Below are 24,734 nucleotides of genomic sequence, written 5' to 3'. Positions count from 1 at the left end.
TATTAAATATCATGAGATTCTTTATTTTCATTTTGATTTTCTTTTTATTGTTCTTCATTACTTGGTATGCTTAGTAAACTTGGTCAGTCCAGCATTCACCACCTTGTCCAGTTCATTCATCAATATGCATAGGTTGGGCCACAGTTGTCTGTGGGAGCCTGATAATGCCCCTCCACAGTGAAAAATGGTTATTAATTGCTGTGTTTTGTTTGCTATATTTTGCTATATTTTAGGTAATTATTTATCTGTATTTATCTTGCCTTATTTCATAGCAAATTAGCTAAGAATCTTTGTGTGGGACAAATGATTTTTGGAAATCCAAGTGTGCCTTACCAAGTGGTTCTCTCATATTAGTTGACTGCTTTGGACAACTCTGAAAGATTTGTGAGACGTGACCTCTGTTTGCAAAAGTTGTGTTGACTTGATTCTTCCCCAGTTTGTTATGTTTATCTATGTGTTCACTAATTTTGAAGGGATAAAATCAAAGGATGAGTGTCAAATTGAAGTGTAATAGGTTACAGGACAAGCTGAACAAAATGAAGTGTTGGTCCTATGACAGAGTTTACTTTTTGCATGGTGGCCTATGGCCATGTGTATGCCCTCTTTTTCTCTTAAGAAGGAGGGGTCAGGCTCTACTCTGTGCTCCAACATAAACTGGGTAGTAGAATGTGTTTTAGTACGAAGTAGACATTTGAGAATGTCACCAGCTTGACCCCTTTGTATCCTTTCCCTATTCCTTGTCATTACAGACAGGCTTTTAAGTTTAGATTATCTAGATCTGATCCATATCTAGAGAGTGGAGGGGAATGGAAAAATAGGTGAGGATGCTTCAGAAATTGTGGTACTTCTTTACTTTCTGTTTCCTGGATATAAATTCAGTGATTGTATTCAAGCATTTATGTTTGACTGTAATAAACTACCTTCAGGTTTATGCTTAGACATTTCAGTTTCCAGATAGGCACTTTAAATTATGTTGATATTTTCAACTTCAGATTGCATGAGGTTATGTCACAAAATCATTTGTACAGAATTCAAAAATATGCAACAGATTCTTCACTATGATCTTATAAAATTTATACAAAGCTCTGGAGACACCTTAGCCTTTTGAGGCTAATTGTACGGACTAGAATTAGTCTATGAACTTTATGATTAAATATTCATACTGCAACAACACCAGGAGATCTCAATCAGATGAAAGCTGGATTTTCCTAGGTACTTTGCAAATACTCTAAATGAAATTCTTTTCCCCAAACAGTTTGAAGCCTAGGAGATATTTTAGTATTACCAATTCTGGCAATTTCATTACGAATTTTTCATTTACTAGAATGCGTTCCTCAGTCACTAATTCTCAGTGGTCCTGTTAGAATATGAAACTCACTATTCTGATTTATTTAAAGAAATAAATAGAAAGATCAGCCCTTGCTGACTATAAGAGCTTTAGGAAAAAATGTTAACCCTAAAACCTTATGAGCAAGAAAAAGAACTAGAAATAAAACAATTCTCAGAATATGCTTTATTTTGAGTTAAGTTTTATGGCCTTTGAACACCAGGGCTTAACAGAGCTGAAGCCAGGTCATCCTGTAGTTTATCTGCTTTTGTACGTACTACTCAGTGCATATTTGTGACCTTTTTTTAAAATAGCCAGCTTTCAACTACATTCTGTACTAGAAAATTCTCTTTACAACCTGGGATAAGTAATTTTGGTTCAGAGTTAGAGAACATAGATGCCTAGTTTTGACCTTAATAGCTGTGTCTATGAATCTGTCTCAGCTGCTTCTCTGTAAATAGTATTCCTATCTTTATAAAAGAGTGCAATGCTCAGATGTCATGATAGTGAGGAGATAAAAGTACCAATGAAAACTTTCCAAGTTATCATTTTTATGCACTCTGTAAGAAGCTCCTTGCTGTTCTATTGTTCCCATTTAATAATTCCCATTTTGCAGTACATAATCATGATCATAAATCCTGAGTGGTATTCTGAACAATGAATTCCAGCAGTGACTCAGCTGTTTCTAATTTAATTGATTTTTGCCTGTAAACACAATTTTCAAATCAATTGAATTGCAACCAAAACCAATTGCCACCATTTCCTTCTAAATTTGGGCATATTTCTGTACTTTCACTGGTGTAAACCTCTGTTTTTACAAATGGTGTAAACCTCTGGACATTATGTCATAAAGAACAAACTACATATATATACATATATATACCACTGCATATATATATTAGTGTTAGTGGTTCTGTTACACCTTTAACAATCTAAAAAATACTTTCTTTTAATCATGTTTCATTCTGTGGTGCCTTCAGGAACTAATTAAATAATTAGGTGTGATACATAAGAGGCAATATATATTAGGAGGCTGAACAATCTCCATATAATCTCTACTTTAGGTTTGGCTAGACCCTTTTATCAATGACAGTATGTCCAGTCTAATTCCCCTAACTTCATTTGCAATGGCATTTGCACACATTTAATTTAATGTTATATTATTTTGTTTGTTCTCATAACATGAACTAAGTAGGTCATACAGCTACATATTTATTTTCACTGTTCTGAGATCTGGACATCTTTTACTGCTTAAATAATGCCAGCAATCTTTACTAGAAGAAATACTTGGAGGAAAACTTCAAAGATAAAATTTTTAAATTCATCAGTCCGTAGATGGTTAGTGATCATATGAAACTCAGGATTTGCAATCTGTTATTAAATAATGCTATGGATAAAAGTCACAATGCGTAAATAAGAAACCAGTATTCTGCATGACTACTGTAGTCTTTACATATATATACTAAAATTAAAATTACTGAAATACTGAAATCAAATCACAAGTATAGTATCAAGATGTCCAGTGTTCTTTTTTACACAAATACTTTTTAACATTTTTCTACTAGATCCTGAGTTTCTTGAATAGTTCTATTGCTATATATTATTCACTTCCAACACAAGCACAGCCAGAAATGCATATTCTTGCTTTATGCACTATATTGTCTGATAGACTGTGCTTACTGATTCTCATTTGTTTTGTACAGGCTCCATCATCACTTTCTTCACCCATAGCTAATGAACCAAAATACGAGAAGCGCTGGCTAGACACCTTATCAGTTCCTCTGTCGATGGCTCACATCTCGAGGTACAAAGCTGGAACAGATAAATTAAGGTTTGTAATCTAAAAAGGGAAGCACTGGGTTAGTTAGCTGGACCTAATATTTTGCTCTGGAGCATTGGCTGTGCAAGAATTCTTTGCGTTATGAAAATCTTTAGTTTTTATCATAAAAGATATGTATATATGCCGGTCATCTTCCCTTGAGGTTAATGGCATGCTTGGTGATTACCAATGACAAAGTAAAAAGTATAGTAAACATAGCTCCATAAAATATGTTTCCATAATCCATTTTATCTTGGGAGTTCGGTTACCATCAGCAGATAGTTCAGAGGTTAAGCTTGGCTTTACTTGAATTAGTTTTTAAGGTATTACATTTCACTCCATAGCTCTATAAGAGAATACTCCTATATTCCATATTCCCAAGTTTTGATATTGTCAGTTAACACCTTTTTAAAAAAAATAATGAGATATCTCACAATTCTTGTGACTATGCTACATACCATTGTCATATAGAAACTCATATTGACTGTAACAGAGTTTTATAAAGTACAGGGTACAAAAAGTAGTATTTTCAATCATAAAATCTTGCATCTCAGAGACCTAAGCAATGGTTTATAAAGCATCTGTGGAATAGGATAGAAGAGCTGATTTTGCTGGACTAACAAAAAGATGTGAAAGCAAAAGTATATACTGTCACCTGAATCAGGTGGCAGCTCCTCTCCCAGACTTTGCATTAAAGCATCATAAATCAAATAATAGTAATCTGTCCAGGAGAGTTTTAGGTTCTTCCCCAGTCTTTGTGTTAGCTCTTAATTCTATTCTTTGCTAAGTCTCTCATCACTTCCTCCACCGCTTTCTTTCTCCCTCCTTCAGCTGTGAAGTTCACATGGTCATTCTTCCAAATCTATAACAGGCCTCTATACATTCCAAAATAAATATATCACAACAAGGCTTAGAAGTTCTCCTGTGGGTTAAATGAACAAATCTCTGCATGCATATTTAGGCATCAACTCTAATGATCAATGTTATTGCACTTAAAGGATAAGTGGAAAGAAATTAAAACATTTAAACGACTGAGTTCAGTTACTACCCTGCTAGTTAGAAGCAGTTTCACTCCTATTCTGTGCACTCTGTCCATTAATTGGAGCAATCTGAATGGATTCCAATTCAGAAAATGTCAGCAATATATGCATTTTGAGATTGCCTTGAAATAAAACACCTTCTAAGTATTTTTCATGTAAGGAATTAGAATTCTAGTGCTTTCAGCCTCAGCCTCAGATAGATACAGTCTCTTGTGATGCATCTGACTCCAATATATACTTTCTGTGCACAGCATTCCACTATTACTGTTCTTTTGCCTTTTCTTTTAAACAATACAGGAAGTTGGAATCATTCCTTAGAGCCTATCACTATCACATGATACTTCTACTGGTATGCACCCTGCTGCTTTTTATTTTTGGTAATCCTGCAGAAATATCCATGTGAGCATTAAAGGAATACCACCTTGGGAGTAATTGCTGATGAGGCCAGTCCCATGTTCTTACCAATGTTGTATTCTTATATGAGGGGTACCAGACTGCTCTTACCTATTCTCTCCTCCTCTGAAATACATGCTTATTCTTACTATTATCCCACATATTACTTTCTTTTACATTTCTCCATGTTTGTGTAAGCATAAATTCCAGCATTTGTCTTCAGTACTTACTTTATATAATCAAATGTCTGCCTTGCATGAAATGAAACCTATAAACAACTATAAGTATAAATGGTAACATCAAATCCCTTCTTTCAACCATATCTGCATATCTTGACTCCCTTTCACATTTCAGCCATCAATCTACATTCATTTGAATGAGTCTGTGCCAATTTCCTTGAATGTATCATGGGTCTAGCTGACCAATTTGCTTTTTTTGCCATTCTCTGAATATTTATTTAGAGTCTGTCTGCATACATTAGGTAAACAGCATGCCTACTTTTTCAGTATTAAATGAGTTTATGAATCTATATGTCATCCTTGCTACTTTCTGAATCCCTCCTGTTCTCTGTCATGGCTTTGTTTTGCTGTAATGCTTCTTTATATATTTCTTTTTATATACTACTTTATATATTATCCTTGGGATAATATATAGGATTATCTCAGTTGATCTTAAGAAGGTGCACTGGCACTGGAACAGCCACTCTTGTTTTTAAGTCCATATCATTGAACTATTGGAACTGTTTTCTGTAGTATCACATACGCAGCTGTGTGCTTTCTCTTCTACTGGGTGACCTGTGTGAAGGGCCTTTTTCCCTGCTCTTTACATCAATTAAACTTAGAAAGAGTGATCTGTATCATTCTCTGTATCAGAATGGTCTATGTACTGCTTGCTTTAGGAATTTACTTGCAACTGTGCAAAATGTTATGGTTTGGGAAAGGTTATTAAAGCCTGTATGAGTATCTTGCTGTCTGTCCACTCAGCCATGTAACACACACTGCATTCTTCAGTCCTTCTTTCCCAAATGGAAAACCGTCTTTTTCACCTCTGAGATTCTTGCAGATAGCCACAGCAGACTTAGCATTCTTTTGTTATTAAAATCAATTGCTTAATTGCTGTGGCTTGTTTTAATACGTGGTTTTGTACAGTGTAAGCCCAACTATTCTTGTTGTTCTGATGTGGAAAGCTGCTGCCAGCCAGTTTGGATGACCTCATTCACTTTTCTTTCCTTGGCCATCATAATTTTCAGCTTTCCTTTTCCAGTGTTGTAAATAATCTCCAGCCTTCAGACAACCTTATGAACAAAAAAGAGATTGCTTGTCATAAGGTCAAACAGAGTCTGATATGTTACTGAAGGGTATCTTTTTGTTGCCTTTAAAAAATATTGAGTATGTCAGCATATAGCATGTAAGCATCTTGCTGAATGTCTTTGACCCTTTTTTGGATTAGAAACATTTTATAAGCTAGAGTTGTCTGTTAGACTATAATATAACTTTAGTGTGATATTAGATCAGTTCTAATCTAAGCTAATCAGATTAGGTTATATCATTTCCTTTGTGGTTAAACTACACATTTTAAATAGCTTGGTACTTCCTCTGAGCTTTCCAGTAACTTTGGCATGAAAATGCATACTTTTAGCTCTTATGTCATCAGATGGCCAGGAAAACCTGTATGTTTGATTGTTATTCTATTCTTCACTATAAGGAAAAGGACTTACCTTTGACTTTTCATTTCACTTGATTTTTCATTTGATTTTTCTCATGAAGTCTTAAGTCTTTTTACTTAGTGCCAAAGAGTACCTTTTTTCACATATATTAGATTTTGTTAGCACCATAGGTATTAACGGAAACCAGAGAGAATAGGAAGGACTTTTTTCCTTTTTTATACTCAAAGAGGAATAATCAGAAATACTGCAAAGGGCAAGTCCATGAAGTGTGTTTGCCCCATTACAAAACAAAAACAGAAGAAAAACAGTCCCAGGATACCTAAAGAAGAGGTAAGAAATGTAGTAGATCCCTTCTCTTCTCGGTGCAGGATTTTTCCAGCTATGTCTTCAGAGAGTGTGAGTATGGGCAAGAAATAGTAACTACCCAAGTCACCCCTAATTAGTATATTTCAGATTGTTGATATGATTGAAGTTTATCTGAATGCATGTAGATTGGTGTACTCCTTTTGGTAACTTACTAAATCAATAACTTTTTTATTTGCTTGTTTTTATGATAAGGCACCACTGCTTTTATCATCCTAAAGTTCTCATCAACCCATAAGTGTCTTAAATGTCCTGTTTTCTGTGTAAATTTTACAGTGATATGTACTGTGAAAATTCTGTTCTTGCGAATACTGTTAATTGCTACTTGTTGATGGAAACATTAGGGATAGAGTTGGTCACTAATTGTAATAGAAGTTTGGCAGTGAAATACTGAGATCAATGTCTTTCTTACCCAAAGTATGCAGAGTCTTAAGAAGTGAATATTGTGTATCTATAACCTCTCAAACATTATGAGTTTAGAGTCTGAAAAAAAAAAAAACAAACTCATTTGGAAGCAGATGGAAGCTAAATTCAAGAAATGTGTGGACTGGAAGTAATGTAGGCACAGTGGCTATGAGTCTGTGTAGCTATGATCCCAATTACAAAAACAGCTTAATTAGGTTTTGGTGTTATTTTCTATTTCTTGATATGCTGGTCATTATAATTATTGCAGTGTATTGTGTTTTTTGTTTTGTTTTGTTTTTAGAATTGGCTCACTGGGTTTTTAAGATAGATAATTTTTCTTAAGTCTTCTGTTTCCCATTTTAACACTTCAGTGGGTTAACAAAATGCCTTTAATTAGGTAAATAAATAGGACAGTAAGAAATTAAGCAAACCATTTTGAGATAAGGAAGGTGAAGGAATTGAGCAAAGAGTGAGTATGTAAATGAAAAATACCACAGCCAAACTGGAATCTAATTCAAGAAAAGGGGGCAGTAGGGCAGGAAACTATGGCAGACAGTAACATCTGGTAAACGGAAAAGATGAGAGTAATTTGTAGTGAAAAAGAAACTATTGATTTGGAGAGATACTATTAATAGAGTGCCTTAAGAACTAACTTGGCTGCTGTTGATGCAGAACATAGAACTACACTAATCAAGCTCACTGGTGACACAGAATCAGCATCATCGGTACAGAAAAGGAGCACTATATTCTTATAAAAAGATGGAACTAGTGGAAATGGGATGCAGCCTAACAGTACAAAGTGCAGGGAGATGACATCAGGGATTGTAAATGTTGTAACAGGGCAGTTTGATCCTTCAGGAAGATTAAAGTTTGTCACAGTTCTGTTCAAGCAGCAAGATATTTTGGAAATCAATTGTCAGGAATCAAGTAAATGCAGGCTACAGAATAAAGTCTGCTCAGCAGAATAGAAACAAAGAGATATCCAAGAAGTGGCTAGGCATTCTGCAGATCTCTCCACAGTGAGAGACAGACATACCCTTGACTAAAATGAGCTGCTAACTCAGGGAAAAATCAAGATATAGGCAGGAAAGAAAAGCTAGACAGGAACTGTGCCACACAGAATTAGAGATCAGCGCTGAGTACTGATTCTCAGCATTTTAGTACCTGTTCCTTATGCAGCAAGTGAAGTAGAATGTCTAAGCCAAAAGTTAGACATCCTTTAGGATGCCAGATATTTGTAGTCTAAAAATGTATCAAAAAATCAATGACATGAAAATTAAGGAAATTGCTGTTTCTTTGCAGTGTAGAGCAGTGTATTTACATGCTCTTTACAGCTCATATACATGCCTTTAATTTGTTCGGCAGCATAGCAAGACAAGTAAACTGGCTTATTTTTTGAATCTTCACCCTCACAATGGTTAGCTGAATTCTAGCTTTAAAATCTATACTGCAATTAAGTGTGCCACAAGCAAAAATGAAGCATCCTCATTCTTTTCAGAATCCATGTATTCAGGAAGAACTTCCCCTCATCCCCAATGGTTACATGTTGCACATCTCTTCATTTGTGCTTCTTCTACTAAATAGCATCCCTTAGAGTACAGAATCCTAGATCACAGAAAGGCAAATTGTTAGGAAGCAGAAGAAAAGGCAAAAGAAATCTTCCTATCCCCACCCCCCAAAATAAAGAGATTAATACTGTCAGAAGATTGTTCATATTAATATTACCACTGAGCTCAAAGAATTATTACTTCTTTTTCTTTCTGGAGGTGGTGAGACTTATTTTGCCTTTTCTTCTGCTTGCTGACAACATACTAAATTCTAATCCACTAGGATTATTTCAGCAAGACTCTGCCCCCAGATGTCTTCAATAAATGCCTCTGGATAAATAGCCTTGGGTTTCAGTGGCAGACCTGCTTGCTTTCCACTAACTTGGGCATCAAAGTAGGAAAGAAATAAGTCAAGTGAGCTGAGTATGTTGAAGTGAGTAGTCGTAGTGCTCATTACTGAGCTTTATTGCTTTTGTTTTTTAAAATACCTATTTGTTCAAGAAATGACTGTTTTCAGAGGTGTGTTATGGAAAAAGTCTGATTTGCACTATGTTAGCTTATTATTATTAATAATAATAATAATAAAAATATAAGAGCAAGCTATATTGGTCTTCCTTCTGAAACCAGACGGTTTGCAGACTTCAAAGAAACATTGCTAAGTGTGTCATGCACATGAACATCTGTTCTTCCCTCCCAAACACATCTGAATTTCATATGCCGTATAAACTATATATTTAAATCATGTGGAGAGCTGAAAATCTTGAAGAAGTAATCATTTGCGTATAATTTAAACAAAATGTACCTGATATTCTCTGTATTCATGACACTGATGAATACAATTCAGTTGTTGTGGGCTGTAGACTGTCCTCTTACTGAAAGGCTTACAGGGCCTGAGAGGAAATTGAACCTGAACATGAACGAGCATTACAATGGCAAGGCAGTCCAATAATTGTTATCTATATGTAGATTTTGTTAGCCATCTTGTGTGTCAGGAAATAACTAGAGACACCTATATGTTATATATAAGAGATTGAAGCTATTGTCCTGTCAAGTCATCTGTAAAGGCATCATTAAGATAAATCTAGTCTTCCTACAAGGAATGCAGTAGGATGGCTTATTATTTAAAATTTTCACATCTCCTACACACTCCCATTGTGCTGAAAGACCAATTAGAAAATAACATGCCTCTGTATCATCCAAGTGACTAAAAGAAAATATAAATACTTGCATTAAGACTTCTTAAAAATACAGCTGAAGGGTTCCTTTTTTTCTTACCTTTGCTTGTATTTACTTTGCCAGTTCATTCAATAAGATGAATGAAATCAATCTTGTCTGCTTTTTTCTTTGTCATTTTCAATTCATATTTAGTAATATTTTCTTGTATTTTTTTAAGTTGAGTTAATGTGATTATGCTCTGCATGTCGATAATGTAAGGCAAACCAACATTCCAACTGTTCTGTGGAACTATTCACATGCTTAAAATCTTTATGGGATTGGGACTTAATAAGTGAGATTGATCTCATCTGACTGCAACATCTAATAGTTGCTCATCTGCAAATGTGCTTAATCCCTGGACTCATGTTGGAGTCAACGGAGAGAAATAAATATCTCCAGAGAGTGATTCACCTCACCTATCTTGTGCATTTACTTATGATAAAACAAAGTTGTTCCTGAGTTTAGCATGCCTTGCTTATCGAATCATAGAATAATTTAGGTTGGAGGGGCCCTGGCGGTCATCTAGTCCAACTCCCTGCTCACTGCAGGTCTAATGGGATCATGTTGCTCAGACATCTTGTGCTGTCAAGTCTTGGACACTTCCCAGGATGAAGAGTCCACAGGCGCACTGTGGCAGTTTTTGATCCTGGCACCTGTGTCAGTATTTGATTGCCCCCATGGCAAAAAAAATAAAAATAAAAAAAATAAAAATTCTAATATCTGATTGTAATTTGCCACATTCTAACTTCTGTTTGTTGCCTCTCATCCATATACTTAGGCGATAGAATTTAACATGGCTAAATTGGGTGAAATGCATCTCACTTGAATTATGCCTTACCACAATTACACTGAAATTATAAAACACTTGCTCACAAGTACACATACACCCTGTTCTCCAGCCTACCACAGTGACCAGCCCTACTAGACATGCTGCACTCAAGAGACGACAGTAGTACAGTGATATTGCATATAGCTTTCAGTAATTCAAGCTGCTCCTGTTTTCCAGCAAAACTCCTCCACCTCTTTCTTTGATCTGTTACTTCCATACAAATAAAGCATGCTGAGTGTGACAGACTGTAATTCCACAGACTTTTCTCCCTGCAGCAAAGCCAATTAAATTATCTCATACCTGCATTCCACTCTCTTGTTTCTCCTTCAGCTGCTTGTTTTACCCTATTCTGTCCTCTTCATAGTGCCAGTGTAACTATTTGTATGACTTCATGAAGAACAGAGTAAGAAAGAGACCGGATCAATACTAAAACCGTCCCACCTCCCCCCTCTCCTTTTTCTCTGCATGTATTATTACAAACCTGATGGATACAGCTGGGAGTTGCTTCTGCTGGCAAATTAGTAAGAAAATTTCTCTAGAAGCATCATTTCTATGTCACTTCAGTTATCTTACTCTACTACTCCAAGTTTAATATAAAATAAAGCAAAGTGACAGCATGGGAAGCAAAATGTTCAGCTAAAACAAACACAAAATGCAATCCAGGTTTATGCTTAATAGCTTCATTTATTTTTAGCTCCACAGTTTCTGCTAATAACCCAATTGTATGAGCAACTTGATCATTATTTGAAAATATGAGGGTATATAAAAGCTACAGTACTAAAGCCCTTCATTTCTTAAATTTCAAAGAGATAAAGATTCAGAGAGTACTTTCTTAGGAATTTTCATTCATATCCACCCATAATCCATAAAACTTAAGCCTAAATAGAAGTAGAAATTCTAGCAAGAGAGCCATAGAGTAATGTAGATAAGCCACTAGAAAATGCTGTAAGAAACACAAGAAACTTTGAAGGCAGTCATCAAAATATGTAGAAACAGGGCGGAAGACTGAGTTAGGACCTGGGAAGATATAAAGCTGATCAAGTGTATCTGTCTGTAACAACATGTTAGTAAACTTTGGATAAAACAGCTGCTGTCAGACAACCATCTAGGCTTTTATTAAGGAAATACCGTATAACTTTGAGATAAATCTAAAGGACAGACTGTTTCACATACCACATTCAGATACTGAAAATCTTAAAGTATCTTTTGCTGAAATCCTTAGCTTCTAAAAAAGTAGAAATTTAGCTTTTTGCATTTCAGTTGGCACTGAGAAGGTGTTTTCTCTTATAAAAGTCTTTTTGCTTAACACCTCTCTAATAGCTAGTGGCTCTATATGGCAAAATTCACAGTGGCCATTTTAAGTTTTATTAGTATTAGTTATTGTTAATTACCAAGAAGTGTCAAAGTCAGGAATTGAATTTAAGTCTGTCGATGCCTATCTGTTATTCTGACTGCCACTCTCACTAAAACAGTGTTATTTTATTAAAAGAAATTAATGCAGTAAACAAACCCCAAAACAGAGCAGCATGCAGATTCTTCCATCATTTCACCATGAAAGTGGGATATAAATAGACTGAGTATAGAAAACAGTGCCACATGCTCCTGAGTGGTTATGCTTACAAGAAACAAACAAACAAAAATTTACAGATAAAAGGCTGAAAATAATAACAAAGAAATGTAAGGGTAGTGTGGCCCAAATCCCTAAAGTTTAGGAAAAGCAAACATTCTAAAATTCTTATTCACACTCATGCAATGTCCAGTTAAAGACAGTATGGCCAGATTCAGTAGCTGTCCAACTACATAAATGTAGAGTGAGAGAAAGCTGTAGAAACTAACAACATAATATGAAATATTAAAAGAAGACTCTTTTCATCAGAAATTTTTCTGCATCTGAAGTGTTTGTACTTTTCCCCATAGAAGTCACATATCAGCAAAAATGATCTCTTACATTTAATGTGTGAAACACATGCCTAACAATTAATGTTTGTTATCCTTCTTCCACACCTGAGGAAGAGATGAGATATTTTAAATGTTGGAGAAGGATGGCTGCCTCCAGATTGTCACTTCACAGCCACAATGATGCTGTCTTTGAACAGGCTACATTGGAGAAAATCATGCAACTGCAGTCTTTCAAGATGAAAAAAAGGCCTTCAATTTTCTCAGTCTGGGAGTTTAAGTGATACTTTCCTCAGTAAGACTATTTATACATGATACATTCGGTGATTGCTGCTTTGTAGTGAAGAATACTTCCAATCATGGCAAAGTGGGAAAAATTCCATAAAGTTGATGCATCTATTAAAGTGGAGACTTCTGTATTTGGAAGGACTTTATCTTTTACTTGATTCAGAGATGAGTTTCATGAGCATTGGTAGTCACTTAAAATAGTTATGTAAAATTCTTGATAATGTCATCCCATCTGTATTTGAAATGATACTGAGAGTAAAGCACCAGCACACAATCTTTCTCGGAGAAGTAACTGCTTACATTTCTGTTTCCTGTTTTTTTCTTTTTGGGGGGTGTCTGAACTGAAGTCCATTCATTTCTGGTTCTATTTGCAATAATCGGTACAGTAACAGGAAAAGTAGAAGAGATGGGAATTTCCTCTAGCTCTGTCTTTCAATGATCTTGAAGCCACAGAGGGAAAAAATAGCCAAAAAAGATGTATCTAATCGTATTTTGTGGTGATGAGATGACTACATAGCATCTTGAGATCTCTCAAACCTGTTTTTCAGCATTAAATACAAAACTTAGCTAAAAGGAGTAGGCGCATACTTGTGCCTCTTCCCCTCGCCCATGCTTTGAAGAAATGGAGAAAGGCATGATCTTTAAGCCTCCAGGATTTATTTTCTCCTGAATTTCAATGCTGTCTTTGTGCTTGCGTTATTTATTGATTACTTCACATAAAAAGAAAAGAAAAATTCAGCATTCAGTAGTTTTCTATTTAGCTTTTATTTTTAGCTTCCATATTTGCTTTTACTTTTTTCTGTATATATGTTATATTTTTCAGACTACAGAGTAAAACAGAACAATATGTTACGTGAATTGTAGAGGGAAACTACTGTAATTAAAGGCAAGAAATAATCATAATAAAGTTCAGTATGTTGAGAACAAAACCACTGTTTTACCAGCACAGACTTACTGGTTGGCATCTGTAAACTTTGCTTATTCTTTTTCTGTTTTGTTTCAGTCACTTGCTTCAAAGGGGCCTGCTTTCTGGCAAAACCAGCTTTCTGCTAAAGTCAACATAGTGGTGGTGGTGGTGGTGGTGGTGCACTGCAGGTCTCCGTCCCCCATACCAGACAGTGTGACTACCTATGGCACATCAGAGGCCTTAAACCAGACAGAGCTCCTGAGGGAGGAGGCAGTTGTCCTGGTCACAGGCTACAGGGACACATTGGCTAGAGACCAGGAATGAGGTCAGTGGAGGAGGTGGTTGAGCTATCAGTTGAAGAGGAGATGAAGGAGATGAGCAGCTGCATAGCATCATGGAGGATGAACAGGAGATTGACAGGTTCCTCACAGAGACTCTGGGGGCTCAGGACTGCGCCTGTCCACCCAGATTGCTTCGTATGATGAAACAACTCTCTCTGTAGATGAGGGGAGAGCAGTGGGTGTTATATTAACTTTTGCAAGACTTTCTGCAGTCTCCTGTAGCATCCCTGTAGCCAAATTGAGGACAATGGACTAGATGAGTGGACTACAAGATGTATGAAATTCTGGCTAGACTCAAAGGGCAGTGGATAATGGTTCAAAGTTTATCCGGTGGCTGTTTACAAGTATTATTCCTCAGCTGTCTGTAGTAGGGCCAGTAATGTTTAACATCTTCCTTGGTAATCTGCTCAGTTGGACAGAGCACATCCTCATCAAGTCCATGAATGGCATCAAATTGGGAGCAGTAGACATTCTTGAAGATAAGACTGCCATCAAGAGAGACCTCAAAAAGGTAAAGAATGAGCCAACAGGAATCTCATCAAGTTCAGCAAAGACACATGCTAAGTCCTGCACCTGGGTCAGAATAAGCCCATGCAACAATACTGGCTAGGGAACAGCTCTGCAGAAGGGCTTGGGGATCCTAATGGACAGCACATTGAGCAGCGGTCAGCTGTAAGCACTTTCAGTGATGAAGGCTAAGACAGATGGGGCTGCATTGGTAATAAAATGGTATGCAGGTTGAAGGAAGTGATTATTCTTCTCTGCTTTGCATTTGTGAGGCCACATCTCAAATACATGCATCTATAATACTGTGTCCAGTTTTGGTCCTCTCGTTGAAAAGAGAATTGTAATGTAAACCAGTCAGCCAGAAGGTTGGACTAGAGGACCTTCAGGATCCCTCACACCATGTTCTTTGATTCTGTGCAAATATCCAGTGACTGAAGCGTTCAGAACTCTGTCAACTGGCTTTTATAACTGATTACCATATTTTAATAAGGAAAAGGATGTGACAACTGGAGTTTGTAGTGTCATCCGAAGTATTGCCAGCATCATGCTTTCAAACAGTAAAAGATTAGTTCATTTTTATAATAAAATTTGTTTTGTTTTGTTTTTATGTTGATTGTCTAGTGCATTAGTTGTTAGCTTAAGAGTTTATTTCTGTGATCTTTCATCAGCCATTTGTATAACTTTGTGCCACTTGAATAGGGCATTCACATTGCATTCATTCATGCATCTGCTCTGGATGAGTTAGAATCCTAGGCCTTCTATGGATTCAGTGGAGAGCATTTACTATTTCCTGCTTCAGTTAAATGTATTTTAATTTTGATATTTAAATTTGACGTCTAAAGTAGGCATTGTGAATGGGTTAACTTCATGGCAGCAGATTCAGTTTTTTTCCATGCTCCACTGTCTACATACATGATAATGGAACTTTCCTATCTCAGAGGGGTGTGTATATATACATATATATATATGGATACTGTCTTGTGAATATTGTATTTGATTGGAACTTTATAATACCATTTTCAGCAAGTATATAGATTTGAGTCTTCATGTGCACCATCAAATTGCCTATGAATGACAAATGTTAAGTTAATAATTTTTTCAGTAAGTCATGAGTAAACATGCCTTGTAACCTCCATGTGTCACTTTGAATGCTTATTTTGACATATATCATAAACTAAGCATTATTGGACTTGGCCTTAGATCAGAGAATCACAGGGAAACCCTGCAACCACATAGAGCATTTTTCTTGAGTCATTATCTTATTTTCTTCTGGGTTAGTTCTGAAAAGAAACCAATATAGCATATAAATAATCTGTACTACAAATATAGCAGATAGCAGCAATATTTTCCAAATGATATACAAAAGAAACATATGCACAATCTTTCAACTATTTATAATTGTCTTTTATAGTAGTATTTGAGCTTTCTGAAGTTCTGTTGCTGAAAACATGCATGACACATATTTTAAAGATATCTAAACCAGTGCACTTCCATGCCACTACTTAATTTTCTGTTGTTCCTACCAAAAAATCTAACAGTTCAAAATGCATAATGATATCCCATTTCAGCATCCAGATGTGTGGGATTTCAGCAGTACATGGATGGTGCCTAACTTACTGCAAGCAAAGAGGAAAGCACTGGCATTTGCAGAATAAAGTTGTTATATAAAAGATGCATAGAAAGTGAATAAATGCAATTAGCAATTAGCATACGTAGACGCTATTATGAAAAGGGGCCTTACACTGAAAAATGCTTTAAAGGAAATTTTAAGTACATTTTTCAGATTTTCTATGTCATAAAGGGGCTTAAAGGAAGCATTGCTTAGAATTTTATATAGAAAATTATAGGAATCCAAGAAATTAAAACTAGGGAAGTCAATTCTTTGCAACTTATACATCCTTAGTAAATGAAACCAAAATGCAAGAAATGCAGAAAAAAAGTCATTTTGGTTTCAGGATTTGTTATAGTTGTTCAAAAAAAATTAATGCATATGTCCTCAGTATGCTACACTAAGTTCAGTAATTGTAAACATATATTTATACCCTAGTAAATAAATGATCAGGGCATATAGATACTGGTACAGAGAAAGTATTTATTGTATGTATTGCTCCTGATACTGTCCATTATTATCTTTCTTTCTGTTACCCTTCCTTTACTTTGTAAAGTCAAAACCCAAAACTTGTCAAAGATTGTAAAGATCACTTGAACCCTGAAAAATATTGGGCAGTTTCAGAAAACTGACATATCTTCCTTTATGGATATGTTTCTTCTTACTGCAGATCTAATGCATTTGAAGTGCTGGCACTCGATGGAGTTAGTACTGGGATACTTCAGTTATATACAGCCCAGGAGAGTGCTGACTGTCTGAGAGCAATATCAACTAACATCAGTGATTTGACACTTCAAAATGTATGTTACTTTCTGCATATTTTTTGTCTATGCTGTCTTAAAATTATTTCTAATTTTCCAAGGACAGAAAATAATTCACATATAAGATAGGCGATATAAAACAAATGTGTGTGTATGTACTACTTGTACTTTCTCGAAATTAGTGTGCTTAAAACATGGTTTCAGAAATTAGCATTTGTTGATTTTGAAGTAGGCATGTGGAAATTTTGTAACTAGTGAAGTGTAACTTATAGGGGCTCATTGGGAGGCAGTATTTTTACGTCTGTAATTTGTCTAGGAATTGGTTTATTTAAAGTCATGTGTTCCATCTTTTTGCCTACAGGTATAGAGGTGCTTATGCCAGTGTAAATTATTCCTGTAAATTCAAAAGTAGCATTTGTTACTGAAAACAGAGGTACTAAATAAACTCCAGAGAAACAGAAAATCGTTATTTGGACAACAGGTTATTATTCCAAGAAAGAACAACTGGAAACTATTGAAAATTCTGGAATGGAACATAAAGTCAAATAGGCAACTTGATAATGTACACTATTGAAAATATATACCAGTCTTTATGAACTGGTAGAAATCAATGATGAAAAAAATACAAGCACAGTTTGCTCTGAGAGAATTACCTGGGCAGATTTTTAATCTTGTTCTTTAGATGTGTTAAGACTGAAGCATCTTCTATAAACCAGGATCTGGTAGGATAAATATCTTTAATTTGTACTCCAGGTTAATCGATGCTTAGTTATTCAGATTATATTGGGTAGGATTTGTAGCAGGTTTGAGCAATCTTTGATCAAACTACATAATAATTTGACTTTTTTGCTCTTCAAAAGTTACTTGATCATGGTAGATATTTGATCATGGTAGTTCTATTAAATTAATTCTTTTTTTTAATCTGAAATTATTTAAGGAGGTCTTTGACAAAATCAGTAAATTTGCTTATGATATATCCTTTATAAATATTCCCTTCTAGGCACTATTTAGTAAATTACCTAATTTAGAGATTATTGTTTCTATTTGATAATTCTAGGGAAATAATATACATTATTCAAGAATGTTCATAATTGCCTGCTGTGTGAATAGTGGAAAGAAGTTCACTTTAATATTTTTAGAGCAATTCCACTTCCTAGTTCCTAATCACAATTCTTTTGCTTTCTAAAAAAATCCCATGAGTTAAAGTCACTCCAAGTATGTAGCTGAATATGACAGTAGAAGTGGCTGTACAAGCAAAGTATTTATTAATATATTTTATTACTGGTAGGGTTCTGGTCTGTTTCTTTGAAATGCAATGTATGTGGTAGCAGGTGTCTTGACATAGTATCCTCACTGTGTTATGACCTGTCTACAAGAATATTTTGTTATCTGCTGAGTATTTTTACTAATCTTCATTTTTCAGTTATCTATCACAATATAGAATTCTGTAAACAAAATACTGCATCTTGTGTCTTCCTCTTTAGTAGGAGTTTGATCAAGCTTTGTTAACAGCAGTGATAAATTCACGTGTTCTAAGCCAGGCAGAGAGTAATCTCTACACAGATCATATTAGAAGTGGGTAAAATCTTTACTTGGATTTAGTGCTTAACAGGCTGTGACAGAGGTGCAGCCTTTAGAACAACTGAATAGGGTCTGGCCACAGTAGTATTTTAACTAATTACTAATCATCAGAACAACAGATGTAAAAGTCAATGAGAAACCAGTTTATTGGAAAACCTTTTGCAAAAAGATCAGAATGTGAGGCTGGAATGCAATTTCAGTAAAAGTTTGCAGTAAAGGAAGGCTCCTTGACTGGGAGGGCCAAGGGACTATTTCAAATCCACAGTGCCTAGGGCAAGGCCTTTACAGTAGACTTCTTGAAAATCTATTCAGAATGCTTTTTATTACATTATTATCATCTCACAAATGGTCAGTATTTTTCTATGATCATCTTATTGAAATCGAAGTTAGGCTATGTATCTGTAATTCTTCAGACTATTTTTCCTGTATTTGCCCTTCTTTAGTCCTGTAAAATTTCAACCATTCTCCAGGAGTCTCTGAAGATAATCAGGATTCAGAGATTAGGGTTAGGGTTAGGGTTTAGAGTTCAGATAATTTCCTAACTTCTCAAGGGTTAATTTCATGAGTACATGCCAACACTGAGTTCATTGGCTTCTCCAAATATTTAACCTATTCATTTCCTGTTCTGTCCTATGCTGTCATGTCTGTAGATAAATGAATTCTGTTAGATACGTGATCACAGTGGACCTTGTTACTAAGACTGTTGGCATCAAGAATTTCAGCCTTTTCACCTGACCACTATTAAGTTTTTCTGCCATATTTTCCATTGCTCACTTTTACTTCTATATATTTTCAGATTTTCTATGGCTATGATGTTTATGCTTCTTGATTTTAGCGACTCTTCCTGCACCTTAGTCATTCTTGCTTTACCTGTGCCTATCTGTGCCTCTTCTGTATACATTCTTTGTTGTACATGTTTGCATACCATTCGAATCATCTATTTTTGACTTTTAGTTCTTAAAGAGATCCTGATGGAGGTGAATTGATCTCTTACAATGCACGCTGTCTTTCCTGCATCGTAATGCTTTGCCACTTTGCCCTTTCAGCAGTTGGCAGCTCTCTGCCAGATTCCCTGCTGATGCCAGAAGACAGTCCTAATGTAGGCAATACAAAAATAATTCTGCCACAATCTGACACTTCTGCTAATGTCAGACTACTCTTTTGAAGTACTGAAACATCTAACTTCTATGCAAAGGCAAGCTCTCAGGGGATCAAGTGAAAGGGAGGAGTTGTCTTTCAGTAGTGAAGATGTGAGGAGTTGTCACTGCCTGAGGATGCTACCACTGAATGTTAGCATAGCTAGAAAGTGTTACTCTGTAGATGAGAAATAATGATTCTGGTATTAGCCTGGAGACAGTTAGTTCTTACAAGACAGAAAACCACAGAGAATATGGCAAGAAAGATGTAAGCGTGTCTTTTCAGCCTGCCTTCCTGATATTTCCCTTGTATGCTGAGTTAGGAAAACCTGCCAGTAACTGTCATCTTTACAAGCAATACAGATTTTTTTCTAAAGATCCATGCCCCCCACTATTCACCATTCTGTCCATACCGTTGTTTTTTGCATACTTTTCTACCAAAGGGAAACTTCCCTATCCTCTGCCTTTATGATTCAATCCTTAGTCTCCTCAGTGTGTTCCAAGATCTTCACATTTACCTTTTGGAGGAGGAAGAAAACAGAGATGAGTAAGCACCTCCCATCTATTTCTTCTTACAACCCTTTTCTCACAGAAGGAGGTACAGTTAAAGACACTGAGGGAAGAAAAGGAACAGAAGCTGTCAGTGAAGCTGCCATAATGAATCAAAAAGCATAGGCAGCAACTTGATCTGCATGTGCTTCTCGCTGCTACTGTTTGGTTTGTTTAGTTAGAGGGTTCTTTGCAGGGAAGTGACAGCGCTGTGCAGGAGATGTTTTTAGGAGACAGTTCTTTGGAATAATTTAGAATCCCCCTTCTGTTGTGCACCATTCAGATAGCTATCTATTAAACGTTTTTAGCTTTTGTCATGGGCTTTAATTATTTTCTTTCATACATAACACCAAACATTAATATAGACATGATAGGTAGAAACACCTGAAGTTGATGTTGCCGGTTCATTTGCATCATAGAAACTTATTTCTTATATTTATAGATCTCTCAAGGTTTTCTCTTTTTTGCAGTGTGTTCTCAAGGTGTTGTGTTTTTCAAATTTAATAACGAATTTAATAAATGAACAGTTCATAAGCAGATAAGGAATAAAAAGATGCAGTTGTTCCACTTTAACCATTATTTATGATCTTTTTAAATCATTCCAGCAGCTCATTGGAGGATGATAGAAACTTAAAATTTGGCTTCAAAACAAGGATATTAATCTTAAATCATATATATGCTTTTGACAGTGGATTTAATTTCCATGTGTTGTAGGACTTAAACATTTTCTCTTATGCTTACATGTACATGTATATCTACAACAGTGGAGTGAAATTTCAGTTTGATTAGAGAGAGGCTTATGAAATACGAGCTTTGAACATTCATATAAAAAAGAAAGAGGAGTAGGTCTTTCTTTCTTTACAAACCAATATGTGAGGTGCATGTAGATCAAAACAAAATCCATTATGTGTCCATAACCTGTAGGAAGCGGTATACAAATCTTATTGCTCAGTGATTATACAAACCATTCTATTGCTGTCTAGGGGTAGTAGCACAAGATAATGTATCTTTTCTGCCGCTTCTTTTTGTTTTTCAATGCAGGAATTCCTATTTGGAAGTACATCAGATCAAACCACTGAGATTGTAAAGGGTAGTCAGTAAGGGTAGGAATCATGTCAGCTAAATTTAGCCAATCAAATAGGATCCTCTTGCTGTGCGAAAAGAGAAAGAGACGGCTGTCAAGATCCTCATATGTCTCTGCTGATTAGAAAGAGAATATTGATATATTAAATGTATAACTTTTTTTTTTTTTTCTGAATTGCCAAAGCTAAGTGAGGTAAATCCCAGCCTGGGAGCTGAGTCATGGCAGCCCCATTCTCTTCCTGCCCCCTGCATATTCCTATGCATTCATTTAAACACAGTATAGTAATTATGATTGTTTAACAGTTCTAGTTGTCTGACTCAGCCACCGCACTCTTTGCAGATCCAGATTTTTGGTTTTAGCTTCCCTGCTCTTCCAAACACCCATTACTGTACTACAGTGTTTAAAACACATACATTCCCAACAAGGTGTAGCAAATTCCATTTGTATTCCTGCCACAATGCACCAGCTGTGGAGGGATGTAGGGAACATATGGTGCTGTGCAGTATGGAGAGTGCATACTTCCCTCTCCTCAGTCCAGTGACATAGGGGCACAATGTGATGTAGAAGGAGATCTTTCCCCTTGCCCCGCTTACATCAGGGCTGCAACCGTCCCTGCTTTGAATAAAGAATGAGTTAAGCCTATGTGGTGAATAGCTGTGGAATCCAAAGCATCCTTCCATATTGCCCTTAATAACTGGAAGCGATGCTGTTTGTGAGGATGCTCTTCACATTACTCTTCTCTCATTCTCCAGAGAATCTGCATGGCCAGTCTCACGCACATTTTCACAGGCACATCTGAACATAGTAAGGTAGAAAGTCGGATAACAGAATTTCTTCCTTTTATAAAGAGAACTTAAAATAGTTTGATTTAACTGGAAAGCAAGGTGAAAGGAGACAGGATCACTGCTTATTCTGTTTATTTGCACTGTATTATATTATAGTGATCTCATAATTTAGTGTGTCTGTGGTCACCTGCAGGGAAATAGTATTTTCTGTGTGCGTGGCTTGGTTTCTGAGTAGTTACTTCTTGTGTATATTTTTCTCTAAAGCACTGGAGAATTGCTGGAGCTGAAGATAGGCAGGGGGTGATGGTATTCCTGGTGATGTTAAAGTATTTAAGATACCTTTTTGTTATGTCTTCTCAAATGCCCAAGATTAACCCTGCTACCAGTCCCCCAAATCAGACTGGTGAGGACTGCTTCCTTCTGTAACACCGGGCTTTTCACTAATTTGTAGCACGCAGGTTACAGATAAGGTTTCTTGGGTTCCCACCAGTTTGTTACTGTCAAGGCCCTGAGAGTGGCCAACAACCCCTGCCACCCCCCGCCCCATCCCAGGGATTTGGCTGCATGTGCTCAAGGCCAGTGCTGACATGCAGCCAGGGATGAGGCTGCTGTGAGAAGAGCTGTGGGAGAGAGCTGGGAGAAGCCTTGCTGGAGGCTCCCCTTTTGCTTGGAAGCTGCATGTTGGGAATGCTCATCCTTGGTCTTTGCCTGAGCTATGGTGCAGATGTCTGTGGCCTGCCTCTGTTGTGGTGGCCCCACTCCTCCTCTGGGGTAGCATGACCCCTCCAAGGGGCTGGCGGACCCTCCCTGCACACCATCAGATGCCTTGCCAGGGTGATAGCCAGGCCTGGCAGCTGCCCCAGGCAGCCGGCAGGTCAGCTTTGGCCACCTCATCACGCAGGGCCTCAGTTGGCACACCTGCACGGTTCAAATACACAGTTCAGTTCAAGTGGGTTGCAAAGCTGAGTGGGGGGAACGATCCCTTATGGCCTATGACTGACAAGTTCTTATAGCCCTGGGGCCTTTGTGTCATCCTCCATGTGTACATTCAAGGCCCTTGCTATCATCCTGTATTCCTCTGTGTTGCGTTTTATTCTAGGGTCATTTTGTTTAGGGTGGTTCCATACAGAATAAGCACTTGTTATTGCTATCAATTAGTTACAAATATCTGCATATGTATATATATAACATTATACCCCACAACTGCACTTTTCTCAAAAAAAATGAGTCTCATGCTTTTTAGATAATTGTTATAGCTAAACAAGCTGTAACACAGCTCCAGACATACCAAGACAGATCCAGACCAAGCCCAACAAGAGCTGAGGCTGGTGTTGTTGGAATAATGCAAGGCCTGTTGGCCTCTTACTGTCATGCTCTGCCTTTGAGGTTTATCCACAGATTTCGTCTTGCAAATCTCTTGCTCTTGCTAGGATACTGGTAATAGCCTTGGATTTCTTCTGCTCTTTTCCAGTGACTGTATCTTTTCCTGTGTGCAATTGTAGCTTTTGGTCTGTTATCACAAGCTTTTCCTTTTTTTTATAAAATGAGGGGAAATGCTTTGTGATGATAAGATTGTTTGGAAGGACTCATCAGCTCTGTGACTGTTTGCAGGTTCTATCCCTAGATATAGGGGAGTCTTTTCTTGTAGTCATTCAATCTTTTCATGTCTAAATCCCATATCTTTAGTTCACTGTTACTAATATTTCGCGTTAAGAAGTGTTTCACTTTAAAGAAGGGTTTGTCAAGGTTTGTTCAGCAGTCACCTATGCCAATTATGACTGTCAAAGAAAAGCCAAAATCAGCACACCTCTTCATTGACTAAACTGTGAGCAAAAAGGAAGATATGTTACTTTATATTGAACAAAAGGAAATCCTAAACAATTCCCTTAATCTGTTTTATATGCTGCGTCCTTCATTTCACAAAGTACTTGAGCACATGCCTAATTTACAGATCTGCTTAAACAATCTATAGTACAGTATAATATTTTCACAGTGGCAAAGTAAATTCATACAGCCAGTTCTTTATGAAGGATTTCCTGAAAACTGTGATGAAAGGTTTCCTGTCTTTTGAGTCCTTTGTTTTCTAGGCTTAGGATAAGTATAATCTAGTATTTCTGCACTGGAAATGTAAAAATTTCTTATAATTTTGAAGTACTAATACCAGTGTGCATTAACTATGTCAGTGCTAATTGCCTCACAGTAACTTTTAGCATCAGAATATTAATAACTGAGTATTTTTCAATCTCTGTTCTATAGATGAAAATGACAAATAAATGCTGTTCTCCCTCAGACCAGGTAAGACTTTAATTGTATTAATGAAATGTATTCATCATGCCAGAACAAAAATTATTAATTTTTCTAATTCTTCTCATTGCTTTAAGTTGCAAAATTTGTAGAGCCTACATACAGACATTTAGTCAGTTTGCAAATTCTAAAACCACATTTGCAAAATCTGTTTTAAATTCTGAGATGTCATAGTTTACACAGCAGATTCTCACTAATCAACAGTAACTAGTAGAATCCCCAATTGCACTTGTTTATTAAAAAATAAAAATAAAGGAAAATTAAAAAAGAAGGCTATATCACTGGATTAGATGGAGCCATGATATAAGTGAAAGAGGGAGACAGTGTAACTTACAAATATGTCTTGGAAAACATACTTTATGCTTGCATGCCTATAGCTTCA

General features: G+C 36.4%; 1 pseudogene; it reads left to right on the top strand.

Moving 5' to 3' along the window:
• Positions 1-24,734, top strand: part of LOC135325790 (gamma-2-syntrophin-like) — a 170,129-nt pseudogene that overhangs the window by 110,076 nt on the left and 35,319 nt on the right.

This window comes from Dromaius novaehollandiae, unplaced genomic scaffold, assembly GCF_036370855.1.
Source record: "Dromaius novaehollandiae isolate bDroNov1 unplaced genomic scaffold, bDroNov1.hap1 HAP1_SCAFFOLD_57, whole genome shotgun sequence".
Classification (NCBI taxonomy): Eukaryota; Metazoa; Chordata; class Aves; order Casuariiformes; family Dromaiidae; genus Dromaius; species Dromaius novaehollandiae.
This window is presented reverse-complemented; position numbering and strand designations above follow the sequence as displayed.